The 17,336-nt window shown below is 48.1% G+C and overlaps 1 pseudogene; it reads right to left on the reverse strand.

Moving 5' to 3' along the window:
* Positions 1 to 3,961: 3,961 nt before the first annotated feature.
* LOC136528447 (protein ABA AND ROS SENSITIVE 1-like) lies at positions 3,962 to 9,218 on the reverse strand (annotated as a pseudogene).
* Between the last annotated feature and the right edge of the window lie 8,118 nt (positions 9,219 to 17,336).

The following is a 17,336-nucleotide window of genomic DNA, read 5'->3' on the forward strand; positions in this document are numbered from 1 at the left end:
GTTGGAGGCGGAAGGCACAGGTTCCGCTTCCTCCGACTCCTCTTCGAGTGTCTACTTGCGAGGTCCCATGAGCCTTCCACATGTTCCGCTTCCTCACCAACGTCCTGTGATTCGCCCCGAAGGGCAAAAGTAAGTAACTTTATATGTTATCACCACTACTTCATATGATATGATGAAAAAAACTAATATTTTTTCTTAATCACTTGTGCAGGAACTGGGTGGTTGTGTTGGGTGGAAACACACGGCTAGTCAACGGCATCCTAGGTCTTCTATGCAGGCAACACTTCCCTGGCATTGTCACATATGCATCGAAGACAGAGCTGGCCTACTCGTTTGACCACTACGCCGTCGCCACCGATGCGGAGTACCCCAACAAGGCGGCGCAGGTGAAGGCAGAGCTTTGGGTAAGTCTCCCTCGCACAACATTGCTCAATACGTCGCATTCATTGGACTTTTCTTGAAATAATAAATGGATACATCGCTTTTGTATGCAGACTTATTACAGATGCGAGGAGGGATTTGAGGCCAGGGCGGAGCAGGTGACTACCAAAGCCTGTAAAAAACTCGTCTCCGACATGCATCATGAGGTGCGCATCCAGGCCATCGTAACCTACTACGGGTCGAAGCTTGGAGAGAGGAAAACCAAGAAAGACGCAAGAGAGATGCAGCTGACCCGGGAGCAGTACCTTGAGGTAAATGAAGAACAACAATATTGATTCGTTTTGAGATTAAGTTGGTTTAATTTGATCTTCTTATATGTCCAATACTTGATGACGTGTAGATGATTCCCTGGTGGTGCCAAGCGTATCCCGAGTGTTGGGCGATGATTGTGGACAGGTGGTTCACGAAGGACTACCTCAAGATGCACAGAGATGCCCGAGACCATCGTTTGCAGATGCAAGGTCCAGCACACCATCAAGGCAGCCGCAACCTCGCCGGATACAAACAAGCATGGGTACGCGAATTCATTTATCTATTATGACGCTCAGTTCTGCCTGATTTCTAATCATCGTGCTATCTTTCTTCCAGTCGACGTCACATAGTGGTCAGGCTTGCTCGGACTTCCAGGCATGGTGTATGGCCCACAAGGGCAAGGCGACGTCCGACGTCTCCTTCAACCTGGAGGACCCGCCCGAGGCATACACGAACCCGAGCATGCACTTCCGCATCAGTGAGTACACTGAGGTGGCGAGGTCGCTCCATGGGCCAGACCACGATCCGAGCACCCAGGACTTCGATGGAGAGGCCGTCATGAGGGCGGGGCAAGGCAAGAAGCATGGGCGGTTCTGGCTTGGCGACGGCGTCATCGACACGGCCTCTACTCCCTCTCTCTCCCAGATCCGAGCACGGAGCACGAGCGAGAGCCTGGCCATTCGCACACAGCCGACCGCTGCACAACACCGGGTCGACGCACTCGAGGTTATTCATGTTTTACTCGTCACACATTGATCTTTACACACATTAATTAGCTTTGCATTACTGAAACATTGGAGTGAAATATTGCAGGTCCGGCTGGAACAAGAAATGAGGCAACGTCTAGAGCTGGAGGCCGGGCACCAGAGGATGGTGGCCCAGCTGGAGGTCTAGCGGGCCGAGCGGCAGGCCCAGGCGCAGATTCTGACGAACATTACGGAGTTCCTACAAGGACTTGGGCAACGTGTGGGCTTCTCTCTGCCACTTGGGCTGTTGGTTCCACCTCCGCCTCCGCGTCCTGCAGCTACAGCTACTCGTGTGAGTATGAAAGTTTTTTACTTTCGCTTGTGCTTTGCTTGTATGGCCTCTACCTTCCTAGATTAGCTATCCAAATAATCTTGTCTCACATGCAATCTTTTCTCCTTTGTGCAGTCTCCATCTGACGGTGGCTCGAATAATCCACCTCATGCACCTCCGAATGATGGAGCTGGGCCTTCACCATAGTCGCCTTGGCCGAGATGAGTGCATGTTGTATTTTTTTCATTTGTTGTTCACTTTGTGATATACTTGTGATGCACTTGTGGACTTTGATGGACTTGTGAATTTATTTGGATGGACTTGAGCACTTATTATTATATATGTGATATATATTGTGATGGATGTGATATGTGCGGATGGATGTGTGGATGGATGAGATATATATGTGATGGATGAGATATATATATGTGATAGATGTTTGTATGAATTTATTTGTCATGATAGAATGTAAAAAAAATTAAAAATTACAGTTTTGGGTCACTTTGCCGAGTGCAATGGTCACAGCACTCGGCAAAGCTGGAAAAATGGGTGTCCAGAAACCTATTTTTCCAGCTTTGCTGAGTGTTGTGACCATGGCACTCGACAAAGAAATTTAAAAAAAAAAATCAAACTTTGCCGAGTGCCGGACAAAGGGCACTTGGCAAAGAAATTTTTTTAAAAAAAAATTCAAACTTTGCCGAGTGCTGGACAGATGGCACTTGGCAAAGAAATTTAAAAATAAAATAAAATTCTTTGCCAAGTGCTGTACAGAGGGCACTCGGCAAAGAAATTTTAAAAAAATAAATAAAAAACTTTGCCGAGTGCCGTACAGAGGGCACTCGTCAAAGAAATTTAAAAAAAATAAAAACTTTGCCGAGTGCCGTACAGAGGGCACTCGGCAAAGAAATTTTAAAAATAAAAAATAAAAATCTTTGCCGAGTGCCGTACAGAGGGCACTCGGCAAAGAATTTTTTTTTAAAAAAATAAAAATCTTTGCCGAGTGCCGTAAAGAGGGCACTCGGCAAAGAAATTTTGTAAAAAAAAATTAAAAATATTTGCCGAGTGCCCGAAGGGTGGGCACTCGGCAAAGAAATTAAAAAAATAAAAAATCTTTGCCGAGTGCCTGCAGGGTTGGCACTCGGCAAAGTGACCGTCAACGGGACCGGCGCCGTGACGGTCGCTTTTCTTTGCCGAGTGTCCCCAGGGCACTCGGCAAAGCCTTTGCCGAGTGCCCGATAAAAGACACTCGGCAAAGAGTGTTTTGTCGATCAATTTTTTGCCGTGTGTTCTTTGTCGAGTGCCGCACTAGGCAAAGGCTTTGCCGAGTGCAATCTGGCCTTTGCCGAGTGCCTCAGGCACTCGGCAAAGAACATGAATCCAGTAGTGGTGCCTCACGGGAAGGAGCACCGCGGGAAGGGCCGGCCACGCGGGATAGACGCCAGAGCAGATGCTTCATGCTAGGGGAGCGGGGAAGAGAGAGCGCCCCACTACGGGATCTTACGGCGGCGGGTCGGCCGGAGGTGCGGTGCGGTGAGGGGTTTGGAGCAGCTGAGGAGGATACCACAGCCCGAGCAAGGATTTTTTTTTTTTCTTTTAGGGGCTAGTCCACTCGCAGCGTAGAAGGGAGGCAGGACTGTGGCTGAGCTTTTCCGTACCTCAAAGCAGTCTACGCGAAAATAGTAGACAATTTCCTCCTGAGAATGCAGTGCCATTCGCCACGGCAGCTATCATCGTGGGAGTAAGCAGATCTGATGAGTTCACCACTATGCTTCATTCCGTCGGGAACACAGACGTGCTCTCTCAATTGGGTTCCTCTTGGGCACAGCAGTGATCGTACTCACCATGCGGCGGCCACGGGCGGTGTATCTCGTTGACTACGCTTTGCTTCCGTCCCCCAAATACCTACCGTGTTCCTTCCGCAGCCATCGAGCACGTCCACCACGTCAGCCAGTGGACTGAACGCAGTGTACGTTTCGTGACACGTCTTTACGAGCGTTCAGGCCTTGGTGAGGAAACATGCGTGCCTCTAGTAGGCCACTACTACATTGACCCGTACAAATACAGCAAGTTTGAGGACGGCCGCGAGGAGGCAGAGATGGCTGTTTTCTCGGCCATTGATGAACTGTTCTCGAAGACAAGCATTGCACCGCAAGCCGTCGATATTCTTGTCACAAACTGCAGCGAGTTCAATCCAACACCAAGAAGTTGCCAATGGGTGCTACACAGAATACTACTGTGGAACAGGGAGACGAAAGAGGGAAAACTACAGTGTTTTCTTCATTTAAAAAACTGAAGAATTCCCGGTAATGGCAGGATGCTAAAGATTATGACTTTCGCATGTTCGTTTCGGCTTATACGATCGTATATGATCGTGGATTATAAGCTGGAACAATGTTTTTCTCTCACACCAAACCAGCCAGCAGTATTTCTGGCTTATAATCCACGATCGTTTCAGCCGAAACGAACAGGCTGCATACCAGTTGCAAAATGTTTCCATCATTTCAAATGCTGTGCTCTCCAATCAACAGAAAAATCTGTGCTGTCATCGTCTTCGTCGCTCGATGAGTCAGTGCTGGACTCCATGTCCATACCGGTAGGTTTGCTATTTAATTTAGCACTACGGGCGGCTTTCGACTCTATAGCTGTTTCTTCAACATATCAACTTGCTGCCTGTACTCCCTGTGTAGAAATAAAAGGATGCCCACGGTAAAAACCTGCACTCTGGTACATATGTTTTTCAAAGTCTAACAGGATGTGGAGAAGTATCTTACTGTTGCTCTAGAGTCAAGTACTCCTCCCTCTCAGCAGCAGCATCAATCTACAGCAAAAAGGAAAAGCTTGCTCGTATCAGCAGTCTGGAACTAACATTGGCAATGGGTAGGTATATATCTTTTTCACTGTTAGCATATAATGTACAATATAAATTAACCTAACCTCCTCTTCTTCAAGGCGGTCATCAACTTCCTGCAAATCCTCGTGAATTTCCTTCTCGAATTCTTTGTACGCATCACTGCACAAGATTTTAATGAATTGACATGATAGTGTCAGTGTACAGGGAACAGATAACATTTTACTAACTGTAGATTACTGCAGATTTTGAACTTGACAGATGCACAAACACAAAATGGGCGTGGAAATGACAATAAAATGACCAGTTTAGAAATCAAACTCATTTATGCTGTTAAACTATGCTGACCAGCTGCTGCGAAGAGACATGATCATAATACACGAGTCATGACAACAGAATGTAAAATTGCCAAATGAACAGGACAATGCATGACAAATGGGTAGGTCTGGTAAAAATGGTTATGCATGAATGCTGAACATAATCCTGGCAAGAGATGGCCACTAAAACTTACTTCATGTCAACTTTTTGAGGTTGGATACCACGTGCACGGAGATCTGCATCTTTGTTATCAAAGAAACCTTCAGGCAACGATCCTTTTGCTTGAGCAGTTTCTGAACTCGGTTCATTGGGTTGCATGCCACTGCCAGTTTTGTTGTGATCAAAGAAGCCATCAGGGACACCTTTCACCTTTGTGTGAATGGAACTGGCAACATTTTGAGATGTACTAAGATCTTTTGGAACTGGAGTTGGAGCTTCATCTTCTTCTCCATAGTCAAAAAAATTCCCTGGAAGGATTCCTTTGACACTGGTATTGCTCTGACTCCCTTTCTTTGACACTTGATCCATCCTAACAGATGATTTATCAATGCTTGCTCCTATGGTCTTCGGTTGAATAACAGCAACTTCACGGCGCATAGACCTTCCCTTAGAACTAGTATCTAGAAATCAAAGATGTTATATCAGGGCATTGATATTCACAAAACTTTTGAGTTTACTAAGGGCCCTAACAAATAGCCATTTTACAGGTAGAAAGCTATACAGGAAACACATCTGCATAAGACATTGACATGACAAATGTATAGAAAAAAACAGAATAACTAACATTATACTTGTAGGTAAACATTCTAAACAACTTCATGGTGTATTAAAATCCTACACCATGTTTCATTTAACAGTTAACACAGTGGCAGACTGATAGGTTTAATGATTTATCAGGTACAGCTAGGAAGGACAATAGGACATTAGAGTTTATTGGTAGTGGTAGATTTAAATAAGAGAAGATGAAAATGAGAATTTAATACAGATGATTCATTTGAAAATACAATTGAAATAGTCTAGAATGCACAACTCTACAGAAATATGGTATCTGAGAGCAATGCCGTGGGGGCAATCTTTCCCCCCGCAAGCCGAGTTTTTTTTACATGGTATCTGAGCAAGTGTACATAGAGGTGACAAAAAAATAATGGAAGGCAAACACTGGACGAGTGGCAGAACAAAAGGAGGAATGAAATGTAATCTCAAAAGTAAAATAAGAAATGTTTATTTCCATGATAATGATAATCCATCAGATATACACAACAGCAACATGACATGTAAAATAATATACGCAAATGCCTCTAGAGCAATACTACAGACCCAGTTGATTTTACACTATTTGGAGCAAGGGAGGTCATTAGATATTCTCACAATCACTTTGCCTTTTAGTTCCCTGATTATCAAAAAAAATGGTAGGTAGTGTGGAAGATTTTTGTTTCTGAGACTCCAATGGTTGCTCTTGCTTGGCAATGCTGCCTCTAGATCCTGCACCTGTTGCAGCCTTAGCAGCGGCGGCTTTTGCCTGTAATCAGAATACAAGCTCAGTTCAGAAGTAATACAAAAAAGGCACCTTCAACTTCAAGAGCAAATATACTTTGAATGTATATCAATGTGATTTCATAAACCATAAGCCTATCCTTGGAGCAATTAAAGTATATTTACCTAATTATGTCAACATAGAAATCATGTGCATGCAGTTCTGATCAAATGTACGCTACCTGATAATAAACAGAAACTAAATGGTAGAAGTGTTTCAGATCGGACAAACAAAAATAATCATAACAACAAAAGCATCATATATGTTGTTACATAGTGCTTTGTCTAATCTTTTTAAAAATGAAGTAGTGGAGAAGACTTAGTTTTATATAGGATAAGATTGCACAGTTATGTATTGTGTATTGCTGCAGCAAAATATTCAGTTGGGTGGGTTTTTTAACAAGTAGCCAAAAACATCAACTCACAAGCGTAAATCAATTAACACAGGCGAAGCTTTGTTACCTCATGATGTTTCCGTGACACTTGGTGTGCAGGCCAAAGTGCTTCAGACTTTAGCGTAATATTGCATACTCTGCATATGGGCTGGTCAAATTCGTTATACCTGCACAAGATTATGAAGCTTTAAGATGTCAATTTGATGTCTCGTAGTTCATAGTAGTATTTCTTAACTAAGATCCTGATTCTCTCAGCAGTCCGAGTGCAATTTGAAACACATTTACTGTTTGTAGTTAAAACTAAGGGTGACTACTTGTGGTCTTTACATCTATGCTCTCAAGATCTATGACAGACTATGCAGAATAACTAAATGATGCACAGATGCAGGATACTGGTCACTGGAATCCACTCAAACTAAAATTTCGATATCACGTTGGGGAGAAAAACAATAGGGATAGCTACGTAATATGTAAGAGTCCAAACCTATGATAATGCTAAGCATTAATTCAGCGAACCAAGGGTCATACTGTAATTCAGGGGTAGTGTGTATTGGTTAGAGAAAAACAACAAAAAGAAAGGCTAGTTCTTGCACATGACTATCCAGAATTCGCACCGGCTGTTCGTCCAAATGCCTTATGGTTACACCTTGTACAGGTGCGGCAGGCATCTCAGACACTGAATGATCTTAGCGGCAGGACACCGAAAGATAATCGAGAACCAAATCGAAGACACAGATCGAGAGTGAGAGTCGGTGAAGGACCTAACGAGCGCGGGGTCAATGCACCGCTGCTGCTTCTCCTTGGTCTCGCGGAGCTTCGCGCGGAAGATGGCCTTCCTCTGGTCCATACCGGGCCAGCAAGGCCGCCCCTAGAACCCGAGCCTGCCTACTTCTCCTTCGCCAACGGATGCTGCGGCTGGCGGCCGGGTCCTTCGGTCCGCGTCTAGAAGGTTCTGAGGAAGGGAAGCTGTCGCCACAGGAGGAGGCGAGGGCGGGGGAAGAAACGAGCGGGTGGGAAGCGAGATGGGCAACTGACAATATAGCAAATAAAGCAGCAACAACCAACCAGATCACAGTGAGAAACCTGTTACAAATTTAAAGATAACACAAACTGCTCCAGTCAAACAAAATAAAAATTCCAATACAGCTAGTAATATAACACTAAAAGACATAATAACAAATTTCCTATACAGCTAGCACACCATAACCAGCGAATCACAGTGCAAAATAGAGCAGCTATAGCAAAATTAGTCACTGGAAATTTCTGTTGCCTAAATTTGTGCAAAATAGAGCAGCAAAATTCATTGACGGAATTATATGACAGGTGAATTAATCTGTATATATAGAGCAGCAAAAATGAAGGGCGGGCCTGGTGCAAGCGGTAGAGTCTTACCGCCTGTGACCGGAAGGTCCCGGGTTCGAGTCGCGGTCTCCTCGCATTGCACAAGCGAGGGTAAGGCTTGCCACTGACACCCTTCCCCAGACCCCGCACAGAGTGGAAGCTCTCTGCCCCTTTTATATAGAGCAGCAAAAATAGCCACTGGAAATCAATCAAAAGCACATCTAGATGCAAGCTTTGAAAGAATTGGAAGAGAAGTCCTCAGGTCACTACTATAACCAAGCTTCGATAGTGCAATATTGGTGCAGGGATCACAATAGCGAGCAGTTAATTCACTACAGAAAGTCTAGCACAGATCAAGAACATATATGCTACATACTGATTCGTGTAGGGGAAAAGGAAACCAGGACGGAGGGACGAGGCAATTTGAGGTCATGGTCTGACCTTGCTGACCGACTGTGGGAGCCCAATTGTTCTTCCAGACAGGGGCGCCAGAGTTGGTGGTCCAGAAACTAGAGTTGCTCCCGCTAGACGTCCGGTGCTGCAACAACAAAGAAGCCCCCAACCGCAGTTCAAATGCAACGGCGAATGAAATCAAGTCAGATGAGAGCATCAATCAACAAGGGCGGAAAGAGAAAATATAAGATGCAAAATTGATTGAGGATCTGAATAGGGCAAATCCATGGAAAAATAAATCGAAATCGTAAAAGAAAAAGAAAAGAAAAGAGGCAGCACCGTACGGCGGCGGAGGGGGGCTGCTGCCTGAAGGACGGCGCGCGACAGTGCTGTTGGCTGTTGCCTGGGGGATGGCCGGCGGCGGCGTAGTGGCGTTGTGTCTCGGGGTGGCGCTGCTGGCGGCTGGTGGCTGGTGGCTGGGTGCAGCAGTCGGCGATGTCAAAGTTGCTGGCGTGTGGTGGCTCGGGCCTCGGGGCGGTGCGGGTGGCGGCTGGTGGCTGATGGCTGCCGGCTCCGCGGCAGGCGGCGCGGCTTCCGGCTCCGCGCGGGCGGCGCTGGTGCCTGGACGCAGTGACGCGGCGGGATGGGCAACGCGAATCTGGTGGGTGTCGAGAACCAGGTGGGTGTCGGCTTTGAAAGTTTTTTTTTTTTTAATCGCAATTCCATTTAACATTCACCGTCAGGCAAATCGCCCAATACCAGAATTCTTACAAAGTCCGGTGGATGATCTAGCCATAAACTAGTGTCATCAACACCTAAAGATACACCAAGGAGTGATACAGTCGGCCACAAGATTACAAGACCTATGACATTTAGAGATGTTACAACAATTAAAATCAAAAGCTACTCTTGACTTATCTCTCTGAAGATGACTCCTAGCTTGGCCCGATCAAAGCCATTGGATTTTAGTGCCAATGGGCCTGTTCGCTGGTTGGTTTCTGGGCTGGTTTGGGCTGGTTGGTGCTGGTTTGTTGTGAGAGAAAAATACTGTTGGCTGGCTGGTTTGGGCTGGCTGAAACCAACAAGCGAACATGCTCATAGACTAAAATTTGGTCCATGTCATGCTAATTAGGAAGACTAAACGTGAGCTAATTATAAAACTAATTACACAAATAGAGACTAACTTACGAGATGAATTTATTAAGCCTAATTAATCCATCATTAGCACATTTTTACTATAGCACCATATTGTCAAATCATAGACTAATTAGGTTTAATAGATTAGTCTCACAAATTAGTCTCCATCTGTGTAATTAGTTTTATAATTAGTCTATTTTTAATATTTCTAATTAGTATTCAATATCCGATGTGACAGGGACTAAAATTTAGTCCAGGAAAACAAATTAACTGTTAGATCTTCTTCCAAATAAATTGCCTACACTAATCAGTATGACGCGTCCACATAAACATCCTGATTTTATTAGTGACAGCTAGCTGCCAGATCTTCTTCCATATCTAGTTGCCTTGCTGACTAGCTGAAGAGGAGGCATCAGATTTGTTGAGGGAGTCACGGCGTTTGATGGCCAGAGCATGGGCGCTCTTGACCGAGAACATACCTTTGGGATCAGGATGCCATGCCACCAGATCCTCCATATCTTCATGCAACGGAGTAGATAGAATATTATATGCATATGCATCTTCTTGGAAGAAAAGATCATCATTAATCAACTGTGCATTCCAAATTCCAGTAATTGGATTAATCAGATCGGCCACTTTCTGTATGATGGAACCATTCCTACGTGTGATTATTCCATATTTCACTAGTTCCACCCCCTTCAAATTGCTGCGCCACATGTATGATAGCCCCCTTCTGGATAGATATATATATATATATATATATATATATATATATATATATATATATATATATATATATATATATATATATATATATATATATGAAGAATGCTACCAGAGGGAAGCTTCTAATACTTGAGAGCACAGTGTATCAGGTTGTGTCCGAATACGCCACTCTGCATGGTCATGTTGAAAGCATGAATGTCTCTTAAGCCTAACCCACCCAAGGACTTAAATCTTGTCACTTTCTGCCATCCAATCCAATGGATTTGGTTAGTTTTGTCTTACCTCCCAATCATTGAGCTTACTTCATCACATAAGGGTTTCGTTAGATCAAAGCATGACATTGCAAAGGTAGGTGTAAGGAAAATGGACCTCTTGGGCTATTTAGTTTGGATTTTAGTGTTTGATGATCAACAAGACCATTTGAACTAACATTATTTGCTAGTGTTTTTTAATATATATAAATATATATATATATATATATATATATATATATATAGAGAGAGAGAGAGAGTATATTCAGTAGCCAGCTATAAAATAAGTTATTCTGTAGTCACCTCCATTTATGATAATTTTATATACTAATTTACGATAATGTCAATACATATATTACGATAGTTGGGTTACTATAACACATGGGGATATTTACTATAAAGTTATAGTAAACCACTTAGTAAGGAGTTACTATAATCTCGTAAATTAACATAGTAATTATCGTAACTCAAAGTGGCTACAGAATAAGTTATTTTGTAGCCAGCTACAAGGTAGTAATTCTATATATATATATATATATATATATATATATATATATATATATATTCAAAGGATCCAAAATTGGACTTGGACTTAGGCAACGTGGTAATCCGGGTGATCAACACCTCAATCAACACATTAGAAGCAATGTTGAAGACCTACAAGACATGCAAAAGTCCAAGACACAAGATGAAACCATGCAAGCTGGACGTGGAGATTACGAAGAAACAAATTGAAAGAGGAGCAGCAGGGCGTCGCACCGAGCAAGGGTGTTGGACCCCAAGGGCACCGAACCAAACGCCACAGCAAAACCTAGCCAGGGTGTCAACGGAAGCATCGGGCCGAGTGAGTAGGCAGGTGTCGGACCATACGCCACCATTGTTCAGAAATAAGCAGTCGCATCGAACAAAGGGAACAATGTTGCATCGAACCAAAGCATCACGGTCCGACGGCACCCAAAGAGGTTCAAGAGGGGGTTTCTGGGTATCAGACCATACGCCACAGATCCCAACAGTCGGTAACAATGGCTAGTTTTAACGGCTAGCTGAGGATAGGGCATCGAACTGGTCTGACGACCCAAACGGTCCGGTGACTGCACGTCAACATGTGCAGGGTCCAACGGCTATAATTGGAGTTGGGAGCTATGTATACCCCTTTGGCTGCATGCGTGCAGTTGCGCCTTGTTTCCCGCGTCAGCGTGCGGTAGTGGTGGGCCATGCCTAGGCCACATCTCGTCTAACCAGGCGCCATCTCTTCGGGCAGGGCACATCCCATCGGTCAGGACGCGTCCCACCGCATCCCATCTGCATTGAATGGGGGAAGGGAGAGGGGTTTTCACCCTAATCCTTTGCCTTTCCCCAACTACTGTGCCTCCTCCTTAAATAGGGGAAGGGAGAGGGTTTTCGTCCTGTTCCTTCGCCTATTCCCGAACCGCCGCCTCTCCTCCTTCTTCCTTCTCACCAAGAGCGTTCGTGTGCCGCGGCGGTTCCTAGGAGAAAAAGGGGAGAGCGAGGGAAAGGAGAACTCACAGATATGTTTGCGAGTCCAAAGCACAATGTCGAGCTAGAGGCAATCTAATGTTGATGAGACGGTGCTGCCCGCCTTCGCCGAGAAGGGGCTGCTTCCGCCAAAGGAGGTGGCGCACTAGGAGGGCTCCTACGTGGGAGGCTTTCCCACGACCTCGGGCCGGCGAGGTCGTCTCCTTCCTCACCTTCCACGAGCGTGGGCTAGGATACCCCGCGCACTTGTTCCTACGCGAGCTCCTCAATGAGTGGGGCCTAGAGCTGCAGCACCTCAATTTGACTGGGGTGCTGCACGTCGCCGGCTTCGTGACTGTCTGCGAGGCCTTCCTCGGGATGGAGCCTCACGTGGACTTCTTCCGGTGGATCTTCACCGAGTGGGCTTTGTCGGAGGGGAAGCCACCTAGGACCGCGCTGGTTGGGGGCTTCGCCCTGCCAAAGAAGCCTAGTGTGTCAGGCTCCTACCCCACGTACCCCCCCTATGACTCCAATCGGGGGTGGCATGGGGAATGGTTCTACATCAGGAACCCGACGGAGGCGCCATTCCCACCGTTCACTGGTAGAAGGCCAGAGTGGCTGGACAACTGGTCATGGGGCCCTTCTAGCCGGTAGAACAAGCTGGAGATCATCGGGGCGGAGCTCTAAAAGCTGTTGCAGCACGGCCTCAATTGGGTGCGGGTGTTCCATACCTTCTTCCACCATCGGGTCGCCTCGCTGGCAGAAAGGACACGGGCGATGTGGCTGTACTCTAGCCCGATAGACCCCGACCGCGTGTCATCGGTGGAGCTAGCAAAGGACAAAGTCTAGAGCTGACTCGACCGGGTGTTGCAACTGAAGGCCTAGGAGACCCTTGAAGGAAAGCCCGAACCTCTCCATGCTGGGAAGCTGCCCAATCTGGTATGTTCCCCTTTCCTTATTCCATGTCCCTTTCGATCTCGTTCTCCTGTAATTTGACTTCAACTCGTTCATTTTATAGGGACTCACCGGTTATAAATCCCGGCCACACCTTCCGAAGGGGCCGGAGGGCGTGGCTCGACAAGCCACCCTAAAGGAGGCGCCAGATGGCAGGAAGAAGAAGAGAGCTAAGAAGGCTCAGAGGAGGCACCAGAAGGAGCAAGAGGTCACCTGGCGCATGTGGGCCAGCGAGAATTAGAGCGACATCGAGGCAGAGCTCGAGTTGGAGGACCCCACAGAGGTGGGTGGCGACACGAGCTCTTCCAAGGATGGTGGAGGCCAGGACGTCGTTGCGACATCAGCGGAGCGTCACGAGCCTATGGCTGCGTTCGCCAACGGTGGGTGGGACGTAGAGAGGTGTGGCGATGTTCCTGTGCCAAGGAAGCGTACCGTGAGCTTGTACACCGTCGGCGAGCGGGAGGTGAAGCGAACGCGGTCGCCACGCCCTTTGGAGGCATCGCCGGCCTTGTCCCCACCTGCTCTGGGTGCGGCGGGGCAGGCCAGGCGGTCGGAGGAGCAGGGTCACACTCCCGCATCATTAGGGCCGCCGCTAGCACGTGACCCAGGGGATGCCCCGCCAGCTACTCCGGTCGGCGCCCCCCGAGCCAGATGTCGCGGTGACTCACGGGCCACTCAGGAGCTGGCCGGGTCGACTCCCCCCCAATCGAAGTGAGGGGGCATGGCTCGTGACCTATGAGTGGCCCTCATGTGGCAGGCCTGTAGCCAGCGGGTTAGGAGTTTAGAGCCATGTCGCTTACGACCCGGTATGTATTCTTTGTTTCTTTTCGATCTCATAGTTTGAGTTTTTTTAGCGTGACTTACCTATACTTGTTTGACAGTGGCCAGATATTGATGGGGTTGAGAATCGCCCTGCCTCCCATGTGGGAGGAGTGGAGGCCCACCTTGCAGCGCGTCGCGATGAGCGGTGGGTAGAGCAGGGTGGTGGAGGTGCGACCTTCCCATTCGGGGGTTGTGCCCTCTCGATCGGTCACTAGTATGGTGGCAACGATGATGCTGTTGGTGGTGATCCCAGTGGTGACGGCAGAGGCTTGGTCATAGGTGACCCTTGTGATCCCTCCTGCACTGGCTATGGTGGAAGAGGGGAGGGAGATCGGGCTCCCTGCCTCTCCCAGTGGAGGGACACACGGCTTGCCCTCCTGGTCGGAGCTGTTGGGGTCAGGAGGAGACACGGCCAGACCAGAGGCAGAACAACCGTCGGTGGGCCATGAGGTCGAGGTGGTGGAGATCCCCTGCCCCAGCGAGGTAGGCACCAGAGTGGAGCCACCGGCCATCACACCATCGTAGGAGCTGGCAATGGTCAGGTCATCGGCGGGGCCTTCCAGCGGGTTGGGGGTGACCACCGACCTTGTGTGGCCCTACCCCGGTGACCTGAGGAAGGTGAGGTTCATCCTTCAAGATGAGGAGGTGCAGCTCTAGGACGTTCTTGGGGGCAGAGGACTCACCATGGAGTCTGATCTCACCCAAACCAGGGTGATGCTTGAGGAGGCCTTGGAGCGGGTCAAGGTCATCCATCAGGCAGTTATGGTCGACCTGCCCCGCGTTGTAGAGGTAAGTTTTCTATGTTCGTCCTTGACTCCTTGGTCTCTCGCTAGTTGTTTCAGCACATTGGCTTCTTGCTTTGTAGGGCTTGGAGGAGATGTTGAGCCGCAAGTCCCATTTTCTCTAGGAGGTGCATGCTCGGGTGGAGTGGGAGGCCGCGGTGTCATGGTGGGTCGCCAAGCTCAAGCGCCATGAGTTTCAAGACTGAGCAGTCGAGGCGACGGAGGTGTGGGTGGCGAAACTACTCGTGGTAGAGCGAGCGACCGCTGCTGAGCTGGGACTTGATGCGGTGAAGGTCCGCCAGGTGGAGACTGAGGTGATGCTCTAGAATTCCCTAGAGGAGACCGATGCGGCACTCTAGAGTTCCCTGGAGGCCCTAGAGTCAGAGCGGAAGGCCCGGTCGGAGGTCAACCAGGAAGTGCTCATGCCTAGGGCTAGGTGCTTGGGACAGAGGAGGCGAACGCTCGGCTGCACGAGCAGGTGACTTGGCAGGAGGAGGGACTCTCCATCCTCGAGAACACCCGCCTTAGTATGTACCTGTTCCACTTTTGGTTGATGTTTTGTTTCTTCCTTTAACTTGCTTCTAAGCTTGTTATCCTTCTTCCAGAACTAGGCAGAAAGGTTGGTTCTCTAGAGCAGGACCTGGAGACGGCTAAGACGATGATCGGTCGGAGCGCGGAGGCACTGGCCAAGTCCCTTGAGGAGCGACATGCTCTCGAGGGGGAGCTTGATCAGCTCCGCAATATCGCCTAGGTCATCGTCTCGAAGGTGTTCGGGTCAGCGCCGAGCACCAGCACGCTCGCTATCTGACTGGCGGAGGTCCTAGATAAAGTTTGGGTGTTTATCTCTGATGGGATGTTCTATGGGACGTCAGGGGTGCTAACTTCGATGGCGATGCACCACCCAGACCTAGACTTTGCCGCCATCTATAGCGGGTACGCCGATGACTGGAGCCCAGATGCCATCCATGCGCTCGGGGAGAGCTTGTTGCCACATGCACAGTTGGTGGCAGAGCTAGTCTCCACGCAATGGGTGATGGAGGCTTGCCGTGCGAGCATGGCCGAAGGCACACGTCAAGAAGACATCGTCTAGCCTACGGATGGAGTGGAGCCTGAGTCGGAAGTGAACGTCATCCCGCCTCCGACTGAGCCGAACGTCGTCCAGCTGGAGAGCGAGAAGCCCCTACCTTCGCCGGTTGTGCCGTCAGCCGATGCCGCCAGGCAGCCACAGTAGGAATTAGAGTAGAAGTACTTATCATATGTAAAGGATAAGTTCATGGGGAAGCCCCCGTGTGAACAATGTATTGATGAATCCATCAATTTTCATTTTTGATGAATTACTTCATTCGGGGAAGCTTGTCCCATCTGTTCCTTACTTTTACCCTAGCATAGCTTTGTTTCTTATTCTTTCTTTTTCGCACCTGCCCATTTGAACCATAGGCTACAACCTTAAGAACCTAGGCATGGCCCATGAGGCTCAGCTGCTCGTAACCGTAGGTTGTGGCGGGGTGTGATCGGTCAGAATGTTTAAAGCAAAGTTACGTAAGGTAATCAAAGGAACGGACTACCCTTTCATTCGGGTAAAAAGGTATTTACCATATGATAGTAAAAAAGAGAGGTGGTATTGCACCCCCATGGAGCCCCCGAGTGACCCAGGCTGAAAGTGTTTGGGCCAGGGTGCTTGTAGGAGCAAGCATCGAATGAAAGAAAACGATAAGACCAAATTTTTTAGGGGAAGAAACGACGTAACTGTTCGATGTTCCAAGTGTTGGTGAGAACGTTGCCGTTGTCATCCTTCAGTCGGTAGGTGCCTGGTCAGATGACCTTGGTCACTGTATAGGGTCCTTCTCATGGCGGAGAGAGTTTGTGTTTCTCCATGGTTGATTGAGTCCTTTGAAGCACGAGGTCTCCAAACTCGAGGATTCTCCCTCAGATTTTTCTTTCGTGGTACCTATGGAGAGTTTGCTGGTAGCGAGTGGAGCGGATGACGGTCATTTCATGGGCCTCCTCGAGCAGGTCGACTACGTCTTACTGAGCCTCCATGGCTCGATCATGGTCAAAGGCCTTCACTCTTGGGGCACCGTGGTCAAGGTCAGTGGGCAGCACTGCTTCAGCTCTGTAGGCCAGGAAGAAGGGTGTGAACCCTATGGATTGGTTTGGGGTCGTTCTCAGGCTCTAGAGGATTGCTGGGACCTCTACACCCATCGCCCGGTGTACTTGTTGAACCGGTCGAAGATGCGTGGCTTGACTCCTTGGAGGACCATGCCATTGGCTCGCTCGAACTGACCGTTAGTACATGGATGTTCGACCGAGGCCCAGTCAATCCTGATGCCGTATCCATCATTGAAGTCCAGGAATTTCTTCCTAGTGAAGTTAGTTCTGTGGTTAGTGATGATACAATTAGGAACACCGAACCGATAGATGACGTCGAGGAAGAACTTGACTGCCTCTTCTGAGCGGATGTTGGTGATGGGCTTCACCTCTATCCACTTGATGAATTTGTCAACTGCTATGAGTAGGTGAGTGAAGTCGCCCGGGCCCTTTTTGAGGGGTTATACCATGTTGAGGCCCCAGACCGCCAATGGCCAGGTGATAGTGATGGTTTGGAGCTCCTGCACTGGCAAATGAGTTTGCTGAGCATAGAACTGGCATC

The sequence above is a fragment of the Miscanthus floridulus genome, chromosome 19 (genome assembly GCF_019320115.1).
Source record: "Miscanthus floridulus cultivar M001 chromosome 19, ASM1932011v1, whole genome shotgun sequence".
Taxonomy (NCBI): domain Eukaryota; kingdom Viridiplantae; phylum Streptophyta; class Magnoliopsida; order Poales; family Poaceae; genus Miscanthus; species Miscanthus floridulus.